Raw genomic sequence first — 20494 nt, forward strand, 5'->3', positions numbered from 1 at the left:
AGGTTGGAACAGCGGTTGTTTCTGCCTACCTCATCTGTTCTGTCTGCCGTGTGTTTGGATCCTTCTGTTCTGTCTCCTGGGATCGCGCTAGCTACTTTTCGCTAGCGCTGGGGATCCTTCTGTTCTGTCTTCTGGGATCGCGCTAGCTACTTTTCGCTAGCGCTGGGGATCCTTCTGTTCTGTCTTCTGGGATCGCGCTAGCCACTTTTCGCTAGCGCTGGGGATCCTTCTGTCCTGCTACTCTGTACCTGGATCGCGCTAGCCACTTTTCGCTAGTGCTGTGGATCCTATCTCTCGCTTGTCCCTGTTTTCGTGTGTCTGTCTTGTCTGATTCGAAACGCTTGCTGTAGGCTTGGTGAGGAAACCGTTAAGCAAGCGCTCGCGTTCTCTGTTTCGTGTTTGTCTGTCTTTGGTTAGTTAGGCGTGCTTGTCTCTGTTGTGCGTAACACGCGGAGACCGCGCACGAACGCGTGCACTGTTGCGAATGAGTGCGGTGTTTGTGTTCAGCTAGCGTTTGTTATTTTCTTTATCTTTCTCTTTGTATGATTTGCTGTGCCTTTGCTACCCTTGTGCTCTGTCCTGCTCAGTCTTGTTTCGCTATTGGCAATCGCCATTCCTGCGATTGCGTTTCCTACTTCGTTTCCGCCGTTGTGTGTTCGCCGTCGCTGGGTGGCGACTAATTTGGTGGGCACACATTGGTTCTGTCCTTTTGCTCTGTTCCCTGTGGGCTATCCAGCCCTGCCTGATTGTACCTTGTCCCGGATCTGTACAATTCCCATTTGGCATCTGTGGCTGTGCAGCGGCTGTGTTCGCCTGCACTCCACAGCGCCATCTGCCGGTGGGAATTGCCCTCTGCGGGTGCATAGCACCTAGCCTGGGTGTCCGCAATAATACGCTTGTGGAGGAAATCCGCCGCGTCAGCGCACGTCTGGTGCGCTGACCACGGAGACGATTCCACACTCGTTACACTTACCTTAAATATCTTGACATTCACATCTATCAAATAATATTTGTACCCCAAAAAATCTGCACACATAAACTAATTAATTAGGCTGTTTGGTTTATGTTAAACAATGATTTTTTTTTTAATTATATACTGTATTGGATACTTAGGCCAATTAAAGCAAGTCACACTTGCATGAATGCTTAGTAAAGTACATGTGCTTTAATTTTTGTCCATTTTATTTATTCTAAAAATTTCCAATGCAGCTTAGTAAAATCAGTTAGGCACAAGACAGTGAGCCAACTCAAACCACAACATAAAAAATACTACTTTTATGAGACTCGTTAATACAAATGATGATTGGGGGATTTAAAGGGCATACTAACAGACAAAACATAGGAAGCTGCTCTGTGTTGTAAAGACACTCAGCTCTCTGCTCTTTCTGCCAGTGACATCCATAAAAGGATGTATAGAGGGGGAATGCAATCTTTAGCTCAGTGGAATCCCTTGCTCCAGTATACCAGAAAAAAAGTTAACCCTTATACTATACTGGCTACAATATACAAGTATAGACAATCTGAATATATTTATTTCAAACACCAGCAAAACAGATTCAGAGCATCTGGCCCAGCTAGTTCATTGGCTTTAATAATAGCTGGCATGCATGCATGGACTTTTATATTGATAGATCTATGCACCTCCATGTGCTTCTGAGGGCAAGGACATGCAACAGAATCAAGTCTACTACTAGAGGTGTTGAAGCGATATGCAGTGATCCAAGACGTGCTTCCGGTGAGTGTACCCACAAAGGGGGAGTTGAGTCCTTGTCCCTTAAAGAGAATCTGTATTGTTAAAATCGCACAAAAGTAAACATACCAGTGCGTTAGGGGACATCTCCTATTACCCTCTGTCACAATTTCGACGCTCCTCGCCGCATTAAAAGTGGTTAAAAACAGTTTTAAAAAGTTTGTTTTTAATCTCAAGAGATCATTTGTGTGTTTCTTTCCCCCTGCAGCTATCTTCCACTGAAGTGACGGGCTGTTTCTTCCTGCAGAGTGCAGACAGCTCTGCCTGTATGTAATTCCTCAGTATGTGAAAGCCCAGCCAGTTCAGAGGATGATTTATCCAGCTTGTAAAAGATAATAGAGGAGAGAAGCTGCCCTCATCTAAATAACACACAGGTAGTGTGCATAGAGAGGCCTGGAAGGGGGAGTTCATAGCAGAACCACAACACTGAAGAACTTGGCAGCCTTCCAGACACAGGCCGACAAGTCTGACAGGGGAAAGATACATTGATTTATTACAGAGACTATGATAGCAGAAAGTGCTGCAGTAAGCCAGAACACATTAGAATAGCTTTTGGAACTTGTAGGATGATAAAAAACAGTTTTGTTACGGAGTCTCTTTAAGCTACATACACACGAGGCACGGATGTCTGCAGTTGCATGGAGACAAGCAACAGTTGAAAGTCTCCAGCAACGACAGTTGTATACAAGCGACGATTGTATACACGCGGCAACAACCTGTCTGCAACATAGCGGAAACTGTTGCTCAGCAACTTCTGTCGCAGGTTCAATGAACTGTCAGACTCACAAGAGTTGCTAGAGACTAGCATAGACACAACCGCACCGACTTGAGACTAGCGACGGTTCCTGCAACAGCTGTTGCCGGCGATTGGCCAACTCAATCGCCTGGCGACAGCTCTGATTAGCAACAGTTGCTTGCGTGCGCCTCATACACACGGAGGACCTGTCACCGCAACATGCGCGCGCCACGTGTTTCCAGCAACAGTTGTAGCCCGTGTGTATGGGCCATTATAAGGTGGTGGCTCTACCCCCTGGAGTGTGGTATGGGGTGCTGATCATAGCTTGTCAGAAGCATTACTGGGCACCATGTGCATATTCTGATTGCCTCACAGGGTTACAAGCAAGCGCAGTGATTTCTATGGTAATACGTGACAGAGGTGAAGTGACCTTTCCATTGCTGCGATCCCCTGGCAGTGAATTTTTCTTATCCTAGTGGAGCGCGATATAACTTTTTTACAGTCCTAAATCATTAAATTAGAGGCAGCCTCGGGGGAAATCTTCCCCCTTTCCCCTGGCCAGTCCTCCCTTGCTGTACAGCTTATTAATTATTTCAAATTGACAGTAGGGAGGTGGCTCAGTTATTGCTCTTCATCTACCTGAAACTGGCCTTCAACAACCACAAATGCATTCACATGCATTTGCACATGTTTGTGCAAAACAGACATGTATTTTTGAGCAGTTCTCGAAAATGATGTTAAAAGCTTTACAAACTGATACCGCAGTGGTAGAACCCCTTTTACCATTCAACCAGACAAACGTCAATCACTTCATAACCATACAGTACACCTGTATTCATAAGTGGTATTATGGGGTTCACATAGCATTTCACACAAGTCTATTACAATGGCCTCAATTCACTAAGCTTATCTCCTGCTTTAATAACGTTTCTAGAGTTGTCACCATGGTGATGAGGCATGTAGTATTCAGGAAACATTTTACCTCAGGCAAACCTAAAGTTAACTCTTCTGTCTTTAAGTTAACTCTTCAATCCTTAAAATAACTCCAGAGTTAAAGACAGGCTGTTCACTGGCGAACTGAGGGGGCTATTCCGGGTGTCTGGAACCTCCCCCCTGCACTGAGCTGTGTATTCAGCCAGGGAAGCCCGCATAATATAAACAGCCTCATTCTCCCTCCCTTCTTACTTCTGGTGCCTCCCTCCAGCTAATAGAATGAGAGAGGCAGCCCAGCTTCCCTCACAAGAAGATGCAGCCTGCAGTGAGAGAATGTTGATTATGGAGTCCCGGACTCTCCACAGTACAGAAGTGTCAGACATGATGAAATTAGAGTGCAGGCAAGCTGGTAAATATGCACAGCATGATGCAGAGCTTGCCTGGACTCAGGGTCTGTGGGCAAACATCTGTCTGGTCTCTCCCCATTGTTATAATGACTGCATGTGTGGATAAGGTGTGGATAACAAGCTGAAAAGTTTTTGACAGTCCCTAGACTCCAGGAGGGCTTCTTTCTGACTTGTGTGAGAGACTGACAGGGACAGGAGTCCGATTACAGGCAAGTAGCCTGTGTGATGTGGGACTTCAATACAGATAAGTTCTCTGCTCCATCTCAGGCTATTCTCAATTTCTCCACTCCTCTCTCTGGGCTAGTGCAACGCCAAAATGACAATAGCAATCGCTAGCAATTTGTGAGTGTGATTTTGTGAAGTGATTTTCAGAGCGATTTTTAAATGAATTGTTAAAAAACATGCTACATGCAGTATACCTGCGATTTTGAAAAAATCACAACGCTGCTGTGGGAACACCGTCATAGGGTAACATTAGCCAAGCGCTTTTCAAATCACTGTTGATTTGAAAAACGCTCAGAAGCACTCTTGGTGTGCACCAGCCCTCCCTCATTCACCTTTGTTTCCCTCTTCCCCTAGAGCTGACTGTGTGTTCTTGTCTTACAGGAAAGCTAAATAAAAGTGCAATCCTGGTGAGGCAAAATATTATTATTTAGTATTTATGTAGCGCCGACATCTTCCGCAGATGCATATATCCCTGCATCATATGGGTATCGCTTGCGCTATGTGAAACTATGTAGCATATTCCACTGAATTGTCCAAACTAAGTCTATCTCCTGTTCCTCTCTCGAGGAGTTGTTCCAGCACTGTACCCCGTTCACATTTGCTGCTACCAGAACCCCTCAGAAACACTAGTGTCCTTGAGTACTTCCAAAGATAGGCAGCTCCGTAATACGCCAGCGCACTTTTGTGCATGGGCAGTATGGAGCCACCTGTATTCGGAAGCACTCGGGACATACGTGCTTCTGGACCTTTCAGGAACCCCCCCCCCCTTAAAAATCCTGCGTTTGCCCCTGCTCTGTTAATTAACTGCGTGTGAAAATAACCACAGAGGAGGTAAATAAACTACAGAGGAGGTAAATTAACTACAGAGGAAGTAACTTCAGTAATGAAGAGATAAGATAACTCTCTCACTGTGTGGAGGTAAGTTATCTCTTGCCTTATTATCTCCAGCATGATCTTAGTGAATTGAGGCCTATGTTTCAGCAGCAAAACTGTCTGTCAGATGGTGCATGCAGGGTTTGTGAACTGCGTTGACGAACATTCACACAAGCATTTTTGTTTTTAAAACATTTATTTATTTTACAAAGAAACATAATATAGCGCACATATGTAGTTTGGCATTACAGGTATCCATATATACATCCATTTTTGGTGTAATAGTAAATACTATAAATCCCTCATGTAGTTGTATCAAAATAGGAAGTACAAGATAGACACTGCAGTTTTAGAACAGGAAAATATAATAATAAGAAGAAACAGAATTAAGGTGCCCATACACTAACGCAATTTCCCGCTGATAGACAGCAGATTCGATCACTGTGATCGAATCGGCTGTGAAATCGATAACGCAAATCGACCGATTTCCATCCGAAATCGGCAAGGAAACCTCAGCAGGGATTATATTCTTTAAAGGATATTTCCTAAAAAGGATTTAAACAATGATGCTGGCCAGCTTCCCTGCTTGCTACACAGTTTTTTGGCAGTTGAACAGAGCAACTGCCATTCACTAAGTGCTTTTGAAAATAAATAAATCCCTGAGAGTCCCCTATGAAGAGATGGACTAGTCCAAAACCTGTCGCTTCTGTCAGATTTCTACTACCTACTGTAAGTGACAGCAACATAGGAAAAAAGTAATTTATGGCTCATTTTACTGTGGTAAAAAAAACGTACTTCTTATTTGTATGTGTTTGTACATATTTAAAATTTTAAAACATTTTCGCCATAGTGCCCCTTTAAGTTCAACTTCACCTACTGTTCACCTACTTCATCACCTACTGGATCATGAAATTTTTATCCAGCGACTGAAGAATTACTGTGGCCTAAGGGGTACTGTTCTTAGATGGTTTCAGACCTTCCTATCTGGCAGGACACAGCAAGTATGTCTGGGCACACACTACTCTAATCCAGTGCCACTTGCCTATGGAGTTCCATAGGGTTCTGTACTATCACCATTACTCTTTGCAGCCTACATGCTCCCACTGGGCAAAATAATCCAGAACTATGGCCTAGGATACCATTGTTATGCAGATGACACACAACTGTATCTGTCCTTCAAGCCTGGCACCCAAGACCCATCAGCATCCATAAATGCGTGTCTAGTGGATTTACAAAATTGGATGAACACCAGCTGGCTGAGGCTGAACTCTGACAAAACAGAGGTGTTGGTGGTAGGTGGTCCACACATGATGGATAAAGTTCAAAACGCTCACCACCTCAAACTAGCAATTGGGGGAGATACTGTACAGTATAAAGACTCTGTGCGAAACCTTGGGGTGATCCTGGATGGAAATCTAAAACTCAGACAGCAGGTATCAGCTGTCGTCAAGTCTTCCTTCTTCCATCTAAGAAATATAGCGAAAATCAAACACCTTATCCCAGCTGAAGACCTACCTGCCCTGGTTCACGCATTTGTATCCTCCCGCCTAGACTACTGCAACGCCCTGTTCATCGGATCTACAGATAAGGCTCTGCGCCCCTTACAGCTAGTACAGAATGCTGCAGCCAGACTCCTAGCCAATGCCCCCCGCAGCTCACACATCACCCCAGTACTGCAAACTCTTCACTGGTTGCCAGTAAAATGGAGAATCAATTTTAAGATCTGCCTGCTGACATTCAAGGCTCTACACCACATGGGACCCAAATACATAGCGGATCTATTGGAACTTTATGCCCCTTCACGCACCCTCCGCTCTGCCAACAAGATGAAGCTGGTTATTCCCAGGATACACTTAACATTTGGTGCTCGGGCCTTTTCCTACGCAGCCCCTACTCTATGGAACTCACTTCCACAATCAGTACGAGAGGCTCCTTCTCTGGACAGCTTTAAAAAAAGGCTAAAAACTCACCTCTTTTCCCGAGCCTTTGAGACTGCATAATTGCAGGGTCACAGCGCTTTGAGTCCCCAGGGAGAAAAGCGCTATATAAATATTATTGTTATTGTTATTGTTACTTACAACAGATATTTCAAATGGTTTACCTTGTATATTTGAATGTAAATGCTCTTCTACTCTACAGACTCTGTCAAGACTGGAAGTGTTAGAGCCTCCTACCAGTCTGTCTGTAGAGCTCGTTATCCATGCAGGAAACATAAAGCACCTAGGCTGTCTAAACTGAGGCAGGGAACACACTTGCAGGACCGTTTTCCCCTGCGTTTCCTAGGTTTCCATCGGGTTTTGCGGTCGCGTCTAACGCGTGCATTTTTCCGCGTGCGTTTTCGCGTTTATGCGATTGCATGGCATGTACTGCCATGCAACGTGCAGGAAAAAGCAGAAAACTGTGCGTTTAGAAAACGTGGAGAAAAACGCGAACGCAAATGCGCACAAACGCATGCAGCACAACGTTTCCTGCGATAGGCTATTAATTTCAATAGCCTAAAATCGTGCGCGTTTTGCCGTTCGCAGCAAAACGCGCAAAAACGCATGTAGTGTGTTCCCTGCCTGAAACTACCGTCTTTCCCCTAATTTAAGACCTACCCCGAAAGTAAGGCCTCCCTTATATTTCAAGCATGCTTGAAATATAAGGCCTACCCCGAAAATAAGGCCTAGCTGGGGGGGCGCTGTGTGTATGGGGAGGTGCGTGGACTCTTACTGATTAATCAATGTGCGCCTGGGACGCATCTGCCGGGCGCACATGATGACAGGAAGAGAGCGCCAGTGCAGAGCCGGCCTGGCGTACTGCGTGAAGATCAAAGGGCGCCCTCACAGATCCATTACAATGCCGCTGCCACCGGAGGAATTACCAGGAACGGAGGGGGACGCAGCCACAAGGTAGGTGCGGTAAGAGACCACGCACCTGCCCATACACAAAGCGTCTAGCCCCTCCCACCCCCGAAAATAAGCCCTAGCACACATTTCCTCCCCAAAAAGAATATAAGACAGTGTCTTATATTCGGGGAAAGACGGTACTGCAACAGAGTAAAGATTTAAGACTATAAAAGTAATGGATCATGGGACTAAAGTCAGTTTTGAAAATCCATAATTGTTTGAAAACTCCAATCAAAGGCAAACTGTAATAACAATAAATGTGCCAAAATATTTGTGTAGCCCTGATACAGATTTGAAGAAAAAAGTACTAGAGGAATTTCACTTTAAAGGAAAGTTTTATCAGAGATAATAAAAAAAAGTCAGAAAAAGCGATGAACAACTGTAAAAGAATTTAGGCAATAAAATATGACCTATTGGAAGAAAGAAATACAATGTGAACTAGTCTGGTGGGTTTATAGGCTTGCTTCTTTGGTTTAAAATATCTTCAAAAATAAATGTAATAGCTAACAGCACTGATGACTGATAATAGAGCATGGTAAGAAAATGTTCCTGGCTTCTATGCACGAGTTTGACAAAATAAAGAGACCTGATTCAAAACACTCTTGACATATGCTAGTGCCACAAACTTCAAAGACAGTGGGGCTAGTGACCACTTTTTGCATACCAAAGAGCAAACACCAGTACGATGCAAAGATTGTTAAAAAGTGTAAATTGTAAAAGTGAAAATAACCAGCAATAAAGAAGTCAAAATCAATAAAATCACAGCACAGAGAATAACCTGAAACCCTCACTATTCCTATCCTATTTACTAATTGAGCATATTGGATTGTTAGATAAACAGTAAAATCAGGATTGAAAGCAAGTTCAGAAGACAGAAGTCAGGTTTTCAAGGCAGATAGCATAGTGAACACAGCATCAGACAAGTACAGCTAAAACTCTGGTCCTTTCCTGAATGGAATCACTAAACAAGGAGGTGACATGTGTTTGTTTTGATCGAGCTCCAAAACTGCAGAAGGCCACCCAATACAGTCTAGGAACAGGACACCCACTGTTGAATTAGGTTTTGAGTAAGTACAAAAATTTACAGTACCACCTGCCAGTGGTTAATAAAAGTCCAAAGCCTTCAAAGTGGGAAATACGAACAACAGGTGAAACATAATTCCTAAAAGCCAGACTGTTACATAACATTTAGATGCAGAAATTAGAGACGTACAACACAGGTACAACCTAATGAATGATGATAAAATTGAGATATACCACTCTACTAAAGAGATATCTAACAACAAAGAAAGGATTAGCAATTGGGTGTATGTGAAAAAAATATATATACATTTTAACCACCCTGGCGTTCTATTAAGATCGCCAGGGCGGCTGCATAAGGGTTTTTTGTAAATAAAAAAAAAACTATTTCATGCAGCCAACTGAAAGTTGGCTGCATGAAAGCCCACTAGATGGCGCTCCGGAGGCGTTCTTCCGATCGCCTCCGGCGGCCAAAATTAACACGGAAGGCCGCAATGAGCAGCCTTCCGTGTTTGGCTTCTCCTGTCGCCATGGCGACGAGCGGAGTGACGTCATGGACGTCAGCCGACGTCCTGACGTCCGCCGCCTCCGATCCAGCCCTCAGCGCTGGCCGGAACTATTTGTTCCGGCTGCGCAGGGCTCAGGCGGCTGGGGGGACCCTCTTTCGCCGCTGCTCGCGGCGGATCGCCGCAGAGCGGCGGCGATCGGGCAGCACACACGGCTGGCAAAGTGCCGTCTGCGTGTGCTGCTCTTTATTTCGTCAAAATCGGCCCAGCAGGGCCTGAGCGGCAGCCATCGGCGGTGATGGACGAGCTGAGCTCGTCCATACCGCTAAGATGGTTAATAAGTGGTTAAACTAATTACACATAGTATACATGCAACCATACAACTCCTTAAGAGCTAGTCCACACTAGGTCTGGAAACGTATCCGTGGCTGCGTTTTTCAAACCTGATGAAAAACGGAGTCCCGGATACTAATGTTCAAAATAGCAGCCAGCCTCACCCAAGTAAAAAACGGATCCGTCTGCGTTTGCGGGGTCCGTTTTCAAAACCTGAACGGAAGGTCCGGACCTGCTGCATTTTCACGCAACGGATCAGGACCACGGATACACGCAGGGGTAGTGAAAGCAATGAGAAAACGCATCTCCAGCTCCACAGGCAAAAAACTGATGTTAAAACGGATAGCCTGAGCTTTATGATTGGCCCAAAAAATCCTCCCACTCCTTCCTAATGATGGAGACGTTTTCTGTCAGGGAAAAACCTGAACGGAAACTGATGCAAAACTGATGCACTTTCATCAGTTTGCAGTACGGTGGGTACTTCCCCTAATCTTCCCCGGATCCGGACTGCAGTGTCTGTCCTGCAACGTGTCTAGTGTGGACCTACTCTTACTCTAAAACACCCCTCCAGCTGCTCACAAAAAATGGGGCTGCAGTCCCTAATACTAGAGAAAAATAATCAAAAAATATTGTGCCCATAGACATCAAATCCAAAACTCCAGTTGGCAATCGATCCACTAATGTGGCAAACCACAGTGATGTATGGATGGTATCACCTGAATCAAATGTCCAAGATTGGTAAAGATGCTTCTCACAGTTAGAGTTACAGATTTGATGTATATGGGTACAATATTTTTGGACTATTTTTCGTTAACAGCTGGAGGGACGATTTTAGAGTTAGGGAATTGTATGTTTGTATGTATATTGTGTGTAAATTAACCGCTTATGAAACGTACATATATTTTTCACATGCACCCAAGAGCCAATACTTTCTTTGTTCATATAGTTATTTGTTGGAATGGTGCATGGCAATTGGCAATTGTAGTTTATTTATCTGAATGTGACTTTTAAATGATTATCTAATAAGACAACACCTCACTCTACTAAAGCTATGGTTTATTCATTTACACTAGAGATACTTTGTGTTAAAGGGGAACTTCAGCCTAAAAACATAAATACTGTCATTAAGTTACATTAGTTATGTTAATTAAAATAGACAGCTAATATAATCTCTTACCCACCCTGTTTTAAAACAGGCAAATGGTTGAGATCTCATGGGTGCAGCCATCTTTTCAATTGAAAGAAGGTGACAGGGAGCATGAGACATGGTTCCAACTGTCCTGTGTCCTGATCACCCCTCCCAGCTGCGCACGCTAGGTTTCAAATCTCAAATTCAAAATTAAAAAAATTGCGCCAAAACAGTAGAAGGAGGACAACAGCATTAGAAATCCCATCATGCTTTGCACAGCATCAGGGGAAAAATGCCTGGGCAGATTTCTTTGATGTGGCGGAGCTTAGCTTCTGTGCAGCTATAAATGAGGCTTGGGTAAGAAAAACAAAGTGCTGATGCTGTGAAACTGTTAAAGAAGCACCGAGCCTTGTCAGTGTTGCTGAGTAGATTTTTAGTCTGGAGGTTCACTTTAAGCTTTGAACAAATAACCCTTCATTTGTTTCTGACAGCTTGGATGGCATGATTGTTTTAACTAGTTTGAAATTATTTTACCAGTTTTATACAAACAAAAATGAATGCTCCCTGGCACACCACCATTCTGTTTGCAATTGTTGCAAATATGTGTTGTAATTAACTATTGTACGGTTCCATGTATATAGTTAAAAAAAAAAATTCGTTAGGTCTTAAAGGGATACTTAAGCCTTTAATAAAAAAAATCAGTTTTACTCACCTGGGGCTTCTGCCAGCCCCCTGCAGCCATCCCGTGCCCTCGCAGTCACTCGTGGATCCTCTTGTAGCCTCTAGCCTTTTGCTAGTTTTGTTTTTGGCCGAAAGACTCACTGCGCCTGCGCAGGTCTCGCCGCGCGGCTCCTTCGCATTCCCATCTGCAATAGCATTCTGCGCAGGCACAGGACGCTATTGCGAACGGGAACGCGAAGAAGACTACGCATGGCAAGGCCTGTTGGCAAAAAGAAACTAGGTGACCGGAGGATCCTTGACTGCGAGGGCACGGGATAGCTGCAGGGGGCTGGTAGAAGCCCCAGTTGAGTAAAACTGTTTTTTTTATTTAAAGCTTAATTATCCCTTTAAACTTAACATTCAATAAAGGTGTTTGTTTCCACATTTGTTTTGCATCTATATAGCTATTCAAAGTTTTTAGTGGAGGAGACTAACCACTCTGTCCCCCAACAACTGGATGCTTCACTAGGGTGCTTTTCCAGGAGCAGGACATGGGAGCAGATCACCAAACAGGACATTTGGCTCTTTTTGTGCCTAATTATTCTGCAGGGAGTGGTGGGGAATCCCCTGCAGAAATAGTATTGGACCACCAATAAGTATAGATGGCTCGAACCTCCGATTTTGGGTTCACAAACCTTGAACGCGAACTTCGGCAAATGCTTGTGTTCGCGCGAACCATGCGAACCGCAATAGACTTCAATGGGCAGGTGAACTTTGAAAAATACAAACACTGTTTCTGGCCACAAAAGTGTTGGAAAAGATGTTTCAAGGGGTCTAACAACTGGAAGGGGTCAGTGACTACAAGAGGAAAAATGTTTTTTCAAAAAGACCTTATAGTTTTTGAGAAAATCGATTTTAAAACTCTCCTTCTGACCGTGGGAAAATTAAACGCCCGCCGAATTGGCGGTTAATAGCAAAGTCCCGTTACATAGTGGAAACACTAAATTTGCAGGGTATGTAGAGGGGGGCAGTGACTACAAGAGGATTTTTTTTTCAAAAAGACCCTATAGTTTTTGAGATAATCGATTTTAAAATTTTCCTTCTGACCGCGGGAAAATTAAACGCCCGCCGACTTTAGCGGTTAATAGCAAAGCCCCATAAAAGCTAGAAACACCAAATTTGCTGGGAATGTTAGGAAGAACAGTGGGAACAAGAGGAAAAAATGAATCAAATGAATCAGTTCAGAACCGATTCATTCGATTCAATTCATTTAAAAGAACCAGATCATTTATGAACCGGTTAGTATAACTTAGAATGCGTCCTGTCAGGACGCATAGCTGCCAGCTCCCGCTGTCTCTCCCCACCTGCCTTCACCTGTGTCACCCTCACCTAGCCTGGCACCCGGTGCACCCCATGGGTGCACCAGGTGCCATGGATTGGACAAGGGCTCGGGGGGAGAGGGGAAGGCTTGGCCACCCCTCTCCCCCCCTCCCCCGCATACCATGGACCATGCAGGCTGGTATAGCTCAGGGTGCGAAGCCCCACGCGGCCGGGCCTCTGCATTCTGGATATCCCAGCCTGCATGGGGGACAAGGGGTTACAGAGCGCTCAGAAGGGGGGACCCCATGTCATTTTTGGGGGGGGGGGAATTTCCCACACAAAAAAATTAAATAAAAAAAAATAAAAAAATTTGTAGGATGCTATTAACTGCTAAAGTCGTTGGGAATTGTTTCCCTAAGAAGTGTCATTTTTGCATTTACATTTTTGCCTTTGAAACTTTAAAATCGATTTTCTCAAAAAGTATAAGGTCTTTTTGAAAAAATGTTTCCTCTTGTTCCCACTGTTCTTCCTAACATTCCCAGCAAATTTGGCGTTTCTAGCTTTTAAGGGGGCTTTGCTAATAACTGCTAAAGCCGGCAGGCATTTAATTTTCCCACGGTCAGAAGGACAATTTTAAAATCCATGATCTCAAAAACTGTAAGGTCTTTTTGAAAAAAAATGTCCTCCTGTAGTCATTGTCCCCCTCTACATACCCTGCAAATTTGGTGTTTCTACTATGTAAGGGGACTTCACTATTAACCGCTAGTCAGCAGCAGTAAAGTCTATGGAAAAAATGCGAACACTAACTTTTAAGAAAAAAAAATTGCGCTTCACGGCGAAACACGAACAAGTTCACCGGCGAACCGTTTGGGCCATCTCTACCAATAAGATTATTGCAACCCCTTTCTTTGGAACGGTGATGTCCAAATATCGGTTTAGCCTTATAATGACGATTCGCACTTCGCCAACGACACCTTCGAGGAGCCCATCCACCCTGCGCCGAAACTAAAAAAATCCGGGAAGTGTATCTGATGGTGGTTGACAACTTCTGGACCACTTATGTACCCCAAACTGGGGACTTGCCATTGCTTGGCAAAAAGGGAAAATGCTGGCTCTCCGCTGGCGTGACAAAAAGGATGCCTGTCTCCTGAGCACAGTGCATGACACTTCCAACTGTCGCCACCAGGGCAAGAGGAGGTAAAAAAAATCCAAAAGCCCCAGGTTGTGGTGGACTACAACAGCACCATGGGTGGCGTAGACAGAGCCGACCAGGCGGTGACTTTTTACCCTGCAGTAAGGAAGCAGCAAAAAAAGTATTACAAAAAGATTTTCTGTCATCAGCTTATGGAACGCCTACATCCTCCACAAGCAGCAAAGTGACAGGCCAGTAACACAGCTGGCTTGATCTGGAAGATGTCTGAGTGCATCTGCCTCAAATACCAGAGTGCAGCAGATGGCCGACTTTGGTGCCGTGCCTCCTACATCATTAACCCGGAGCGCCTCACTGGTCATCACTTCATGGAATATATTCCACCAACTCCCAAAAACAAATGCCCCAACCAGGACGTGCTGTATGCTGCAGCAAGACTGACGAGAAGGGGAAAAAAGTCAGAAAAGAATCACAATTCTTCTCCCTGATTGTAATGTCACCCTGCGGCAGGTATATATATATATATATATATATATATATATATATATAAAAACAAGCATTTTGTCTTCAATATGCGTTCAGAAATTGTGGTGTGCAACAGACAATTCCAAAGTTTGTATATACAACCTACAGAGATTTTCTGTATCCTGCCTACAGTTCACCAATACATAGACTTGACGTCCTGACCTTAATCTTACAGTATAGATTATCTGCAAAAAGGTCTATACCTTGGAAGGATTACCCCACAGAGTAGAGTAAAGAAAAAAAAAAGAAGAATAAAGAAAAACTGTTGGCCTAGATTCAATGTCAAGATTATGAATTATTGTATCAAAATTTAATCCATCTATTTCACCTTACCTTAGTGAATTTGTTGGAATGGCCTCAAGCCTGATATAAGCCCTTTACTATCAGATTTACATGTTTTAGGTAACTTCCTACTCCCTGCTTTAACTGTTGGAAGCGCTGTTGTTTGGATTATTCTGAACTACTTCTGCCCAACAATTCTGGAATGGTTAGGATTCTCGACACACCCTGTTTCACCTTGTAGACTAGGCACATTCTAAACCTGTTCTCTCCACCTGCAAGTGATACTTTTCACTCTTGCAGCACGAAGAATCCACAGCACCATGTCAGTGATGCATAGCTCTTTTATTGTTAAAATGACAAAGAGATAGCCATAACAGCGACAGACGCTGTTTCGGACAAAGTCCTTCCTCAAGCTGTGAGCCTGACACAGCTTGAGGAAGGACCAGGGCTGGGCCGAGGCATAGGCTGGAGAGGCTCCAGCCTCAGGGCGCAGTGTAGGAGGGGGCGCACAATTCATTCAGCTGTCATTCCTAATTGTGTATGAAGCAGAAAGAAATAAGAAAAGGGGATACATAGCAGTGACTGCAAGCCATATAACTAGATATTAAGGTGTTGGGGAGGTTGTGGGCCCTGTGGCCCTCTTAGTCTAATAGCAATCAGTGTGTGACGGCTGGGGTGGGAGGGATGGAGGGGCGCACTTTGGTGTCTCAGCCTTGGGTGCTGGAGGACCTTGTCCCGCCTCTGGGAAGGACTTTGTCCGAAACAGCGTCTGTCGCTGTTATGGCTATCTCTTTGTCATTTTAACAATAAAAGAGCTATACATCACTGACGTGGTGCTGTGGATTCTTCGTGTTGGACTTCATTTGACTCACTGAGGGCTATTGGGTCTATCCACTCAAGCACACGTCTGTCCCCATTTGGGTGCTTGTTTATCTGGTTTCTACTTTTCACTCTTGCAGTCTTCAAGTTCTTCAAGTCAGGTTTGTACACCCCTGTGAATGTTATTAATTGGCACTCAGCAACCAGACTAGGTCAAAGATTGTAGCAAAGGTCTGAGCAGGCAGCAATTGGAAGACAAGTTTGGGTAATATAGCTGACGCATCCCCTAAAATTCTCCAAAACCCCCACCCCCAAAGCACCCCCCAGCGTGAACTGACTTTCTGCGTCTGATAGACGCCGTGTCAGTTCACCATCAGCAGTAGCCCGCCCCTCCGGCAGCGGCAGAGGAGGGCTACGGTAAAATGTTGTCCGAAGCCCTGCTTTCAGTTGCTGGCTGGCAGAGGATCGTAAAAGCTACGCGCCGGACGGAGGCCAGGACAGTAGGTCTTCTGCAGGTGAGTAAATGTTTTTTTTTATTTATTAGCAGGTGTATTTTCTGGGCAAGTATGCCACATAATTGAAGTGTTTTCTGGTCAGGTCTGCCACATGATTGAAGTGCTTTCTGGTCAAATCTGCCACATGATTGAAGTGATTTCTGGTCAGGTCTGCCTGCCACATGATTGAAGTGTTTTCTGGTCAGGTCTGCCACATAATTGAAGTGTTTTCTGGTCAGGTCTGCCACATGATTGAAGTGCTTTCTGGTCAAATCTGCCACATGATTGAAGTGATTTCTGGTCAGGTCTGCCTGCCACATGATTGAAGTGTTTTCTGGTCAGGTCTGCCACATGATTTAAGTGTTTTCTGGTCAGGTCTGCCACATGATTGAAGTGTTTTCTGGTCAGGTCTGCCACATGATTGACGTGTTTTTTGGTCAGGTCTGCCACATGATTGAAGTGTTTTCTGGTCAAATCTGCCAACATGATTGCATGTATTTTCTGGTCAAATCTGCCACGATTGCACGTATTTTCTGGTCAAATCTGTGACATGATTGCAGGTATTTTCTGGTCAAATCTGCCATATGATTGCACGTATTTTCTGGTCAAATCTGCCACATGATTGCACGTATTTTCTGGTCAAATCTGCCACATGATTGCATATATTTTCTGGTCAAATCTGCCACATGATTGCATGTATTTTCTGGTCAAATCTGCCACATGATTGCACGTATTTTCTGGTCAAATCTAACGACATGATTGCATGTATTTTCTGGTCAAATCTGCCACATGATTGCACGTATTTTCTGGTCAAATCTGCCACATGATTGCATGTATTTTCTGGTTAAATCTGCCACGATTGCAGGTATTTTCTGGTAAAATCTGCCACATGATTGCAGGTATTTTCTGGTCAAATCTGCCACATGATTGCACATATTTTCTAGTCAAATCTGCCACAAGATTGCATATATTTTCTGGTCAAATCTGCCGACATGATTGCATGCATTTTCTGGTCAAATCTGCCACATGATTGCACGTATTTTCTGGTCAAATTTGCAGACATGATTGAACAATTTTTTGGTCAAATCTGCCACATGATTGAACGTGTTTTCTGGTCAAATCTGCCGACATGATTGAACATATTTTATGGGCAAAGCTGCTCACATTACGTGTATTTTCTTGAGAAAACCTGCACAATTATGTGAATTTTCTGGGGAAAGGGACACCAAAACTTGGGCCCACTGTCTTTGCATTGCACTTTTTTTTAAAGGGAAGCCGAGGTGAGAATAATATTGAGGCTGCCATATTGCTCTCCTTTTAAGCAATACCAGGTACCTGGCTGCCGTGCTGGTCCTCTGCCTTTAATTCTTTCAACCATAGACCCTACACAAACATGCAGCAGGTTAGGGGTTTCTGACAATATTGTCAGAACTGACAAGATTAGCAGTATGCTTGTTTCTGGTGTAATTCAGTTCAGTACTGCAGCCAAATATATCAGAAGGGCTGCCAGGCAACTAGTATTGTTTAAAAGGAAATAAATATGGCAGCCTCCATATCACTCTCACCTTGGGTTCACTTTAATTTACAGTTAGCTCCGCCCTCATTCGGTCATAGCCACACCCATTTTTTGCCTCAGGTCATCAGCTACCCCAGAAGTTGGTCCAACACCTGCATAGCACCCCCCCAAAAAAATCCTGGAGCTGCCACTGGTGGCAATCAGACAGGCAAGGGTTGAGGAAGAAGGTGACAATAAAAATAGGCCAGCAAGCCCACCAGGGTGAGCCTGACTTGACCCTTGTAGGATTCCCTTATTAACAGTTTCCCATTTGGATGATGATCTGCTTACTATGAGTCTTTGCCTCCTTTCTCTTCACTAACCCACATTCTCACAAGTCCCTGCTTCATTAGCTTCTGCCCCAGGCTTTTAGATCTGCTTTCACCAAATCATAAAAGCTAGTTTCTCAGAAAAGCCCTTTCTTTAGAAAACACATGCTGATTACTTGAAATTAGACTGTTCTGTGTTACTAATTTTGTCTATTCCCTAAAAATAACTTCAAACTGTTTACCCAAAACTTATATTAAGCATATAGCAGCCCCTATTTTTAATACACAAAAGTATTTTTCATGTTGATGGAATGTATGTAACATACAAGGCATTTCATCACTGCCATGGCTAAGCTGTAAGGGCTGGCGGACCCGCTGCCAGCACGCACGTGGCAGCGGGCTCCGCTTCTCAGCCTCGTACATGTGGCGCACCTCCGAGCGGGGCAATGCGGACGGCGGAGTCCGCATGCCCGGCGGGGCCCGCATGCCCGACGGACTCCGCCGTACGCTCACTCCATGTGGGGTCCCCCTCGCCGGCCAATAGTCTCCGCTTGACGCGCGCGCGCGCTCGAGGAGACAGGAACTTTATTCCTTGAGGAGGGGAGTCAGCTGACCAGGCCGGTCAGCTGACTCCAGCGAGGCTGTGGATTGGCGGGGGCTCTGGGGCGGTGCTGGGGAGCCCTCTGGCTACATATGGGACTTGCTTGTCAATAGCAAGTTGTCTTCTGTCGTGAAAACACTTCTGTGTTAGCGCTCAGACCTTAGCTCAGTGCCCTGGTGTTGATACTAAGGATTTCACACCTTAGTTAGGATTGTATTTTGATATTGTATCTGTGTTTGACTTCGGCTATCTTTGACTACTCTCTCTCTTTACGTTATTGTACTTTTGCCTATCTGATTCTTGTTCCCAACCTCTGCCTGATTATCGATTACTCTTCTGCCTTCCGCTCTTGTACCTCTGTCGTCATCTCTGTTGCTGAACCCTTGCCTGTCTGACCCTTCTCCCTTCAGTGGAACATCTCCCACTGGAGGGTTATCTTGAGGCTTGCCTCTCCGAGACACCTGCCCCAAGCAGACGACTGCTGCTAGGGGTCGAGATTCCTCACTCCGCCTGGTTAGAGGATCTCACGCACGGGGTTCCCATTCAGAGGTAACCACACCTCTGAGGAATTGCCGTGTGGTGGATATTTCCACATTACTGTGATATATTACTGTCTTTTTGTGTTTTCTTGCTGGGTGTCCAGAGGTTAGCAATATATCTGATTATCGGTGATACTGCAGATCATCAATAATCGGGTATATATCTGCATTCTTGGTGATACTGCAGATCACCAATAATCAGATTCTCTCTGCGTGCTGACACCAATCATTACATAAGCAATTTTAAATCTATGAGAGGATTGTGTTTGCTTTTGGGAACAAACAAAATAACTACTGCCTAAGAAGCTGATATGCTACCCTTATGGCCATCCTGTCACTGCCAACATGAAGCTCAAATTTGGGTTTAAAATGTGGCCTATGTCATTGCAGTGTTTTATAATTTTACTTCATAAACTACTAACATTCACTAATCCTAAAGTCTAAACAAAAGACAAAAATATAAACAATAAGGTTCTATTTATTGTCAAATACAGAGGCTATAAAGTAATAACAATAGCATGAAAACAAAGCAGGAATTTTTTTTTACCAGTAATAAGTCAGCTCAGTCAGAAAATGGGAAAGCTCAAGAGGGCCCACTTATCTGATTGCCTAATACTCAGGTAACTATGAGCATAGTAGAGAGTGCACACAGGCTCCTATCCGGACCTTCAGCAGTAGTACTGGTGTTCAGATTCAAGCCCCCCTTAAGTTCAACCTAAACAACGTCATTACAGAAGCTAAGAAACCCAAACACTGTCAGCAGGTTTCTGCATTTGGGTGAATATTTAGGGCTTGTTTCCACTATGAAGTGATGCGAGTGCAACTACCTAACCACATCTCTTCACTTATTATTATTATTTATTGTATTTATAAAGTGCCAACATATTACGCAGGGCTGCACAATAGATAAAAGGGTTAACATACAAGGTAGGATATACACGTAGCTCACAACAAAAAAACAAGATCATGCATTTGATAACTGTAGTTCAGTGTAATTGGTCAAAATAAAGACTATTCTAGTCCACAATAGGGGTGACAGACAGTGAGATTGCTAGGGAATAGGGCCCTGCCAGAGGCTTACAATCTAAAGGACCACTTCCCCTGTCATTCACATCACTTCCGCATCAGGAGATGCAGAAGTGTATGGGGGGGACGTCGGGCAGATGCGACTGTGCGAGAATCTGCATTATTCTGAAGATTCTCAGATCTCTCCGCACGCAATGCAAACTGTTCCATTGCCGTGCATTGGTTTCAGCCCACATCGCACCGCATGTAATGAAAACAGGCCCTTAACTGGTTATTGCCATCTGTTTTCATCAATTGATATTTGTTTTTCAATGCATTTTTGTTCGTTCTTAACATAATCACAGAGATGGATCAAAATAGATGGAAAACTGATGAAAATGAGCATCAATAAAAGGACACCCTCGGACACTTCAGAGAAATTTGAATTAAGCTCTCAAAATAAACTATTAGGACC

The sequence above is a fragment of the Hyperolius riggenbachi genome, chromosome 1 (genome assembly GCF_040937935.1).
Source record: "Hyperolius riggenbachi isolate aHypRig1 chromosome 1, aHypRig1.pri, whole genome shotgun sequence".
In the NCBI taxonomy this organism is placed as follows: Eukaryota; Metazoa; Chordata; class Amphibia; order Anura; family Hyperoliidae; genus Hyperolius; species Hyperolius riggenbachi.